This window comes from Cervus canadensis, chromosome 31, assembly GCF_019320065.1.
Source record: "Cervus canadensis isolate Bull #8, Minnesota chromosome 31, ASM1932006v1, whole genome shotgun sequence".
Lineage (NCBI taxonomy): Eukaryota > Metazoa > Chordata > Mammalia > Artiodactyla > Cervidae > Cervus > Cervus canadensis.
Window position 1 is genome coordinate 29,257,659 of NC_057416.1, and position 9,927 is coordinate 29,267,585.

A 9,927-nucleotide genomic window follows, 5' to 3' on the forward strand; every position below is an offset into this window, starting at 1 on the left:
GTAGAATCTAAAATATGACACAAATGAACTTATCTATGAAACAGAAAAAGACTCACAGACATAGAGAGCAGACTTGTAATTGCCAAGGAGGAAGGGAAATGGGGGAGGGATGGCAAGGGAGTTTGCAGTTAGCAGATGCAAACTATTATCTATAGAGTGCATGAACACCAAGGTCCCACTGTGTAGCACAGGAAGCAGGGACCCGCTGTGCTGCTTAGGGAACTCTGCTCAATGTTATGTGGCAGCCTGGTTGGGAGAGGGGTTTGGGGGAGAATGGATACATGTATGTGTATGGCTTTGACTGAGTGGCTTCGCTCTGCACCTGAAACTATCACACTGTTATTCGACTATATTCCAAAATGAAATAAAAAGATAAAGAATCAAGATTGAAATGAGGACTCTGTTTATATGGTGAGTGATTTTTGTCAATATATACATATGTATATAAAATCTATAATATATAGATATATATATATAAGCTACTGCTTTGATGACAAATTATATGTTACTGACTTGCAAAATTTTAAGATTTACTGAATTATCTTTCATTTCCACTTCAGAAAAATGGATAAGAGAAATTAAAAATAAGCTACTCTTTCCATTAAAAACAAAAACAAAAAGGAGCACAGAAAGGAAATGTGTTTATACATATGTATCTGTATATATGTGTATGTGTGTATATGTATATAACTGAATCACTTTGCAGTACAGCAGAAATTCACACATTGTAAATCAACTATACTTCAAGAAAATAAAAAATCCAACCTAAATGAACACAGCATTCTAAGTCAACTATAGTTGAATAAAATAAATTTTAATATATTCTAATCAGGACAATAAGTTATAAGGTCATCCTATTTGCTGTGAACTCTCCAATGACTATATGTTCAATCTCTCAACCTCGAAACAATAGGCATTTCAAGTACCCTGTCTTTTCTGTTACCTTTTCCCCACATTTGGAGCAAAAAGTGATGGAGAAGTTGTGTGTTCAAAAGAGTATACGATTTGGAATGATACAGGTTTGGGTTTTAATTCCCTTGCTAAGTCTTGTTGTAACATTGGTCCAGTTAATTTAACTCTTCCTGTTCCTCACTGTCTTCTTCTAAAACAAAGAAGCTGATTAGAACTATCTTAAAAGATGACTGAAAGGATTACGTAAAGAAACCATGAGCGGATGCTAGCCTGGTGACTGGGAGTGGCATCTGGAGGAGGCTGCAAGAGCTAGAGCAGAAGGTCAGAGGCAGCTGCACTAGTCAGGTGGAGCAGTGTCAGGGTAGTGGAGAAAATAGCCCCGGATTTGTGTTCAGCTATTTCTCTGTAACAAAACAGCTCTGTAACCTTGGACAAGCAAGTGAATTTCCTCCCCTGAGTTTAGGTCTTACCTAAATTGCAATTTCTTTCTTCTAATTGTAAAATGAAATGATGCTTATGAAAAACTTTATAGACAATAAGTTGATAGGGACCTCAATCATTCTCTGGATGCTCTCTCTAGCAGTGCTGTTTGGGAGAGGATTCCTACATGTTCTGAGAAGGTGTTTGATGTTATAGTTTAAGGAACAGAAGTGTGCTAGATAGACTGGAGGATGAGGGTCCTGTTTTCTGAAGCTCCAGTGTCTGCCAGGGGCAAACTGTGAGCTCAAGTTAATGGGTGAAGGCGTACAGAGGTAAACCAGTTGTCCATGGAGGAAAGACCTTCCTAACAATCCAAGTGGTTGAAGATGAAATGTCGACTCTATGTGGCTGACACAAGAGCCCCCTTCTCTTATTTTCTCCTAGCAGACTCCTGATTTTAAGGTGGAAGAAGCCCTCTATCCTAGTGGAAGCAGCGCTGTTCCCTAGTCCTGGGAATGAACCATGCTGGGTCTAAGTCAAGCATGACAATCCCATTCCCTGGTGTCGGTGATCATCCCAGGTATGGACTCAAAGTCCAGTTCTGGCCAAGGAGACTTAGAGTGTGGTGTGGAAGAATGGATGGGGGAGGGGAACTTAACTTCCAGGATAAAAAGACAGACCCTTCCCAGGAGTATGCCTTCCCTAGTTCCTATGTCCTGCCTTGATTTCACTGTGGAAAGTGTTTGGTAGCTGTCATGCAGTCAAGAGATGACATACATGAGTCTGAGTAGCCAGAATGGCAAAGACAATTCCATTGTCCCTAGTGAACTATTAATCAGCCCAGGAGTGTCTACCACTTATCAACTTAAAGGAGATCACATAGTATATAAATTGCTTATTCCACTCTTAGATCTATGGACAGAAGCATTCCCAAGTGACATATCTCCATAAGTTGGAATTAGATCAATGAATCCAGAGACCATTTTTCTTGCTGTTGTTGTTGCTAAGTCATGTCTGACTCATTTGCGACCCATAGACTGTAGCCTGCCAGGCTCCTCTGTCCATGGATTTCCCAGCCAAGAATATTTGAGTGGGTTGCCATGTTCTCTCCAGGGGATCTTCTCAACCCAGGGATCAAACATGTCTCGTGCATTGCAGGCAGATTTTTTTTTTTTTTTTAACCACTGAACCACTTGGAATGCTCAAAGACTATTTTAGAGTTTCTTTTTTTCAGTGTTTTCTTTCAATGTCTTTTGTGATTAACAGTTTGACTAAATATCATGCTTGGGTCATACAAAGAAGAAAAAATATCAGTTATAGATGGGTGTATCTTTGTGTATTTCTATTTCTTTCTTATTTGCAAGAATAAATGTAAAAATTACGGGGCAGCAAAAGTATGTTGTTCTCTAAAAGGAAGGGATTTTTAGACTCCCAATCCGTACATGCATAAAATCGTGCTGTGATTAAACCATGAAATGTAACTCACTCTATTGGTCTGAACATTTCTAATTTGTATTTTTGGATTCTGGCATCCTTTAATGTCTCCAGATCACATGATATGCTTATAAAAACTAAGAGTTAAAAATAATAAAAATATGATTTGAAAAACCACACTGGGCTTCCCTGTCAGCAGTGGTTCCATTTTTATGTGTCAGGATTAATATTTCTCACATACCAGCTCATTAAAATAAGTAACCTTGGAACACAGTGTCAGATGGAGTTTTTTTTTTTTAAGATGTGTTGGAAATTATGCAGCCATAAAGAACATTCCCACTAATTATCTTGGCACTCATGTTATGCTGACCGGTTTGTCACCAAGTTGGGGGTGGCAAAGTAGAGAACCCCTTCCAGGCTGTCTCATGCATTGCTTTGCTGCATTTTCTCTCAAACTCATTTCCCTGATGCTCATATTTATGCAAAAGAGGGTAATGAGGTAGCCAAAGGTTATAGGGGGTGCAAAGGGCTTTGGGATGATGAGAATATTGGAAACTAGGGAGGCTAGCCTCAGGCCATCTGAAATTGAAATCTGGGGTTAAATTAATAACTCACACTGAGCCCATGCCATTTTACAGTAAGTCTGTCTCCTCTAGGGTTGAAACTATGTAGTTTGGCGTTAAAGGATCTCCAGACATGACACAAAAAATGTTTGAGACTATTCCACTGCAAGTAGCACCTCATGGTAGGGGACAGAAAACAAGGGGTTGGTGAGACACCCACTATTCAAACTTGCCCTAGAACATATTTGCATATTTCAGTCCATAGAATGTGTGTGCCTGTGTGTTGTCTTAAAGATTAATAATTGATCTTGCACATATTTGTACGTGCAAACAGGCATTTGTTCTATAGTCATGTCCTCATTATTCCCTGGCAAGTCAGTGTCAGCTGGGGTCTAAGAAAGCTCAGGAGCAGAGCAAGATGCTAACTGGACTTGTGACTGTGTTTTCCTTTTACTTTATTTCTCTGCATTTGGGGACCAGGAACATTGAGATAACCTCTCAAAGTCAAGTTAAAGATATGGTTGACTATCTGTATTTTTCAGTGTAGGTGTGTTAAAGGAATGCTCCCGGGGGGAAAAAATGTCAAAGAACAACAGCGAGAATGATGCCTGGGAGACATAACAGATTTACCCCTTGTAAACACTAGCCTGGAACTGTTGGGTAGACCAAAAGACGATGAGATAGGTTAGCTTGAAAAGAGAAAACAGGATCTGACATTTCTCCCAAGCCATGCTTGCTTTGATGGACAGGAAAGCCCAGCGTGCTGCATTCCATGGGTCACAAAGAGTAGGACAGAACTGAGTGGCTGAACTGACTGACTGATGCTTGCCTTTCCAGGATTGGATGATGTGCTTGATTATGTTTCAAACTAGATATAACCTCTTAATAGGATTAAGAGAAGGACCCTGAATTGATTAGAAGAATTAAAAGTTGCTCTATCATGGCCAGCGAATATTCTTTGAACTGTGTATTTTAGAAAGTCATGGCTAAAACATGACTGACTGGAGGTAGCACTAGGGATAAAGGGGTGATTTAGCAACATTTGAAATTTAAAGTACTCAAAATTGGACAAATCAAAGGATTCGTTTGTACAAATGAAGAAGACAGGATTTAAGTGATCTTTCTTCACGCCCTACAGAAGGTACTCCAAAAGCCTGGGCCAGTGATACAGGTTGCAGTGTATTTTCACTTCCCAGCAGAGCCTTGTGAGCTGGGATATGAAGACAATGAATGAAACAGTCTCTAAATTCTGTCCCAACTGTTGTTGATGGTACCATCTGATCATCTGTGATGATGGGCCATGGATAATGGCCCACTGACGATGCAGAGATTGTGAGGTATGCTTTTTCAACAAGAGGTACTTGTGATTTCCTTCCTTCCAAGAACTTCTCTCTAGTCTCGAAGTAGCATAGAGTGAAACAAGAACTTTTGCTCTCCCTTAGCACAACCAAGACGAATAAAGGAGTTAAGGGTGGGGGTGGGGTGGGGTGGTGGTAAGAATCTCCTTTATTTAAATTTAAAAAAGAAAATGTAGTTTTTTCTGAGAAGTTCCTTTCCTGATTCTTCTCCAATAAGGTAATCAGAAGCTGTAGGGCAGGCTTGCTGAGACTTGTAATCACTACCCCTATAATTTGGCCCTGATTTCTCCTCCAATTTGATTTTCCACAACTCAAACCCTGAGCCAAGCTGAACTGCATTTTTCTTTCCACAAATGCCCACTGTCATGCTCTCCAATCCTCTGACAGTTTTCCCTTTCTCTAATGTTCAGTTTTACCATCAGGAAATGTCTGGTCTCCAAGTTGCCAGGGAGAAAAACCACACCTCAGCTTACTGCTGGTGAAACCTCAAAACCTTATCCCCAGGCTCACCTTCTTTAGCTTTTCTGTTTTTGTTTTTCTGTTTTTTTGGTTTTTTAATCTAAGGTCATCCACATTTTTCAGACAGAAAACCCTTCTATGTTTTATGGGACATTATCCTGTAGTTGCTTGCTCTTTTATTTGTATCTTAATTTGATCCTCTAGATTCTTGCTATCAGGATTAGAACCACTTACATTTGATCCGTTATAAAATATTCCCTCTCCCTATCTCACTCTCCTGGTAAGCAGAACATTTCTCTTATGTACAATATTGAATACCTTTAAAATTATAGGTAGATAATAGGCTTCCCAGGTGGCACTAGTGGTAAAGAAACCACCAACCAATGCCAGACACATAGGAGATGGGGATTTGATACCTGGGAGGATCTCCTGGAGAAGAAAATGCCAACCCACTCCAGTAAGTCTTCTTGCTTGGAGAATCCCATAGACAGAGGAGCCTGGTGGGCTATAGTCCTTAGGGTCACAAAGAATCAGACACAACTGAAGCAAGTAAGTATGCAATAATTATAGAATTAGTTATACAATGTTTTTCTTTTCTTTTAGTAAAAGTCTTACAGAGCAAGAACTGAGTTTATTTAACTCATTACTGAATATCTAGTGCCTAGCACTAGGTTGTAGGGAGCACTCATTGTAGAGAGGTATTCAATTTTTTTTTTTTTAATTTTTTATTAGTTGGAGGCTAATTACTTCACAACATTTCAGTGGGTTTTGTCATACATTGATATGAATCAGCCATAGATTTACACGTATTCCCCATCCCGATCCCCCCTCCCACCTCCCTCTCCACCCGATTCCTCTGGGTCTTCCCAGTGCACCAGGCCCGAGCACTTGTCTCATGCATCCCACCTGGGCTGATGATCTGTTTCACCCTAGATAGTATACATGCTGTTCTTTTGAAATATCCCACCCTCACATTCTCCCACATAGTTCAATAGTCTGTTCTGTATTTCTGTGTCTCTTTTTCTGTTTTGCATATAGGGTTATCGTTACCATCTTTCTAAATTCCATATATATGCGTTAGTATGCTGTAATGTTCTTTATCTTTCTGGCTTACTTCACTCTGTATAAGGGGCTCCAGTTTCATCCATCTCATTAGGACTGGTTCAAATGAATTCTTTTTAACGGCTGAGTAATATTCCATGGTGTATATATGTACCACAGCTTTCTTATCCATTCATCTGCTGATGGCATTCTAGGTTGCTTCCATGACCTGGCAATTATAAACAGTGCTGCGATGAACATTGGGGTGCATGTGTCTCTATTCAATCTGGTTTCCTCAGTGTGTATGCCCAGAAGTGGGAATTGCTGGGTCATATGGCAGTTCTATTTCCAGTTTTTTAAGAATCCACACTGTTTCCATTAGTGGGCTTGTACAGCTGCATTCCCACAACGTGTAAGAAGGTTCCCTTTTTCTCCACACCCTCTCAGCATTTATTGCTTATAGACTTTTGGATAGCAGCCATTCTGACTGGCATGTAATGGTACCTCATTGAGGTTTTGATTTGCATTTCTCTGATAATGAGTGATGTTGAGTATCTTTTCATGTGTTTGTTAGCCATCTGTATGTCTTCTTTGGAGAAATGTCTGTTTAGTTCTTTGGCCCATTTTTGAATTGGGTCATTTATTTTTCTGGAATTGAGCTTCAGGAGTTGCTTGTATATTTTTGAGATTAATCCTTTGTCCGTTTCTTCATTTGCTATTATTTTCTCCCAATCTGAGGGCTGTCTTTTCACCTTACTTATAGTTTCCTTTGTAGTGCAAAAAGCTTTTAAGTTTCATTAGGTCCCATTTGTTTAGTTTTGCTTTTATTTCCAGTATTCTGGGAGGTGGGTCATAGAGGATCTTGCTGTGATTTATGTCAGAGAGTGTTTTGCCTATGTTCTCCTCTAGGAGTTTTATAGTTTCTGGTCTTACATTTAGATCTGTAATCCATTTTGAGTTTATTTTTGTGTATGGTGTTAGAAAGTGTTCTAGTTTCATTCTTTTACAAGTGGTTGACCAGTTTCCCAGCACCACTAGTTAAAGACATTGTCTTTTCTCCTCTGTATATTTTTGCCTCCTTTGTCAAAGATAAATTGCCCATAGGTGCGTGGATTTATCTCTGGGCTTTCTATTCTGTTCCATTGATCTATATTTCTGTCTTTGTGCCAGTACCATACTGTCTTGATGACTGTGGCTTTGTAGTAGAGACTGAAGTCAGGCAGGTTGATTCCTCCAGTTCCATTCTTCTTTCTCAAGATTGCTTTGGCTATTCGAGGTTTTTGTATTTCCATACAAATTGTGAAATTATTTGTTCTAGTTCTGTGAAAAATACCGTTGGTAGCTTGATAGGGATTGCATTGAATCTATAGATTGCTTTGGGTAGAATAGCCATTTTGACAATATTGATTCTTCCAATCCATGAGCATGGTATGTTTCTCCATCTGTTTGTGTCCTCTTTGATTTCTTTCATCAGTGTTTATAGTTTTCTATGTATAGGTCTTTTGTTTCTTTAGGTAGATATACTCCTAAGTATTTTATTCTTTTTGTTGCAATGGTGAATGGTATTGTTTCCTTAATTTCTCTTTCTGTTTTTTCATTGTTAGTATATAGGAATGCAAGGGATTTCTGTGTGTTAATTTTATATCCTGCAACTTTACTATATTCATTGATTAGCTCTAGTAATTTTCTGGTAGAGTCTTTAGGGTTTTCTATGTAGAGGATCATGTCATCTGCAAACAGTGAGAGTTTCACTTCTTCTTTTCCTATCTGGATTCCTTTTATTTCTTTTTCTGCTCTGATTGCTGTGGCCAAAACTTCCAACACTATGTTGAACAGTAGTGGTGAGAGTGGGCACCCTTGTCTTGTTCCTGATTTCAGGGGAAATGCCTTCAATTTTTCACCATTGAGGGTGATGCTTGCTGTGGGTTTGTCATATATAGCTTTTATTATGTTGAGGTATGTTCCTTCTATTCCTGCTTTTTGGAGAGTTTTAATCATAAATGAGTGTTGAATTTTGTCAAAGGCTTTCTCTGCATCTATTGAGATAATCATATGGTTTTTATCTTTCAATTTGTTAATGTGGTGTATTACATTGATTGATTTGCGGATATTAAAGAATCCTTGCATTCCTGGGATAAAGCCCACTTGGTCATGATGTATGATTTTTTTAATATGTTGTTGGATTCTGTTTGCTAGAATTTTGTTAAGGATTTTTGCATCTAATGTTCATCAGTGATATTGCCTGTAGGTTTCTTTTTTTTTTTTTTTTTTGTCTGGTTTTGGAATTAGGGTGATGGTGGCCTCATAGAATGAGTTTGGAAGTTTACCTTCATCTGCAATTTTCTGGAAGAGTTTGAGTAAGATAGGTGTTAGCTCTTTAAATTTTTGGTAGAATTCAGCTGTGAAGGCATCTGGTCCTGGGCTTTTGTTTGCTGGAAGATTTCTGATTACAGTTTCAATTTCCTTGCTTGTGATGGGTCTGTTAAGATCTTCTATTTCTTCCTGCTTCAGTTTTGGAAAGTTATACTTTTTCTAAGAATTTGTCCATTTCTTCCAAGTTGTCCATTTTATTGGCATAGAGCTACTGGTAGTAGTCTCTTATGATCCTTTGTATTTTCAGTGTCTGTCTGTTGTGATCTCTCCATTTTCATGGTCTAATTTGTTAATTTGGTTCTTCTCTCTTTGTTTCGTAATGAGTCTTGCAATGGTTTGTCAATTTTGTTTATTTTTTCAAAAAACCAGCTTTTAGCTTTGTTGATTTTTGCTATGGTCTCTTTAGTTTCTTTTGCATTTATTTCTGCCCTGATTTTAAGATTTCTTTCCTTCTGCTAACTCTGGGGTTCTTCATTTCTTCCTTCTCTAATTGCTTTAGGTGTAGAGTTAGGTTATTTACTTTGGCTTTTCTTCTTGTTTCTTGATGTAAGCCTGTAATGCTATGAACCTTCCCTTAGCACTGCTTTTACAGTGTCCCATAGGTTTTGGGTTGTTGTGTTTTCATTTTCATTCATTTCTATACATATTTTGATTTCTTTTTTGATTTCTTCTATGATTTGTTGGTTATTCAGAAGCGTGTTATTTAGCCTCCATATGTTTGAATTTTTAACAATTTTTTCCCTGTAATTGAGATCTAATCTTACTGCACTGTGGTCAGAAAGATGACTGGAATGATTTCAATTTTTTTGAATTTTCCAAGACCAGATTTATGGCCCAGGATGTGATCTATTCTGGAGAAGGTTCCGTGTGCACTTGAGAAAAAGGTGAAGTTGATTGTTTTGGGGTAAGATGTCCTATAGATATCAATTAGGTCTAGCTGGTCCATTGTGTCATTTAAAGTTTTTGTTTCCTTGTTAATTTTCTGTTTAGTTGATCTATCCATTAGTTGTGGGTGGTGGTATTAAAGTCTCCCACTATTATTGTGTTACTATAATTTCCTCTTTCATATCGTTAGTGTTTTGCCGTACATATTGCGGTGGCTCTATGTTGGCGTGGCATATATATTCTATAATTGTGATATCTTCTGTTGGATTGATCCTTTTTGATCATTATGTAGTGTCCTTCTTTGTCTCTTTTCACAGCTTTTATTTTGAAAGTCTATTTTATCTGATAGAGTATGTGACTCCTGCTTTCTTTTTGGTCTCCATTTGCCATGAAATATTTTTATCCAGCCCTTCACTTTATCTGTATGTGTCTTCTTGTTTTGAGGGGCTCTGTAGACAGCATTATTGGGGTCTTGTTTTTGT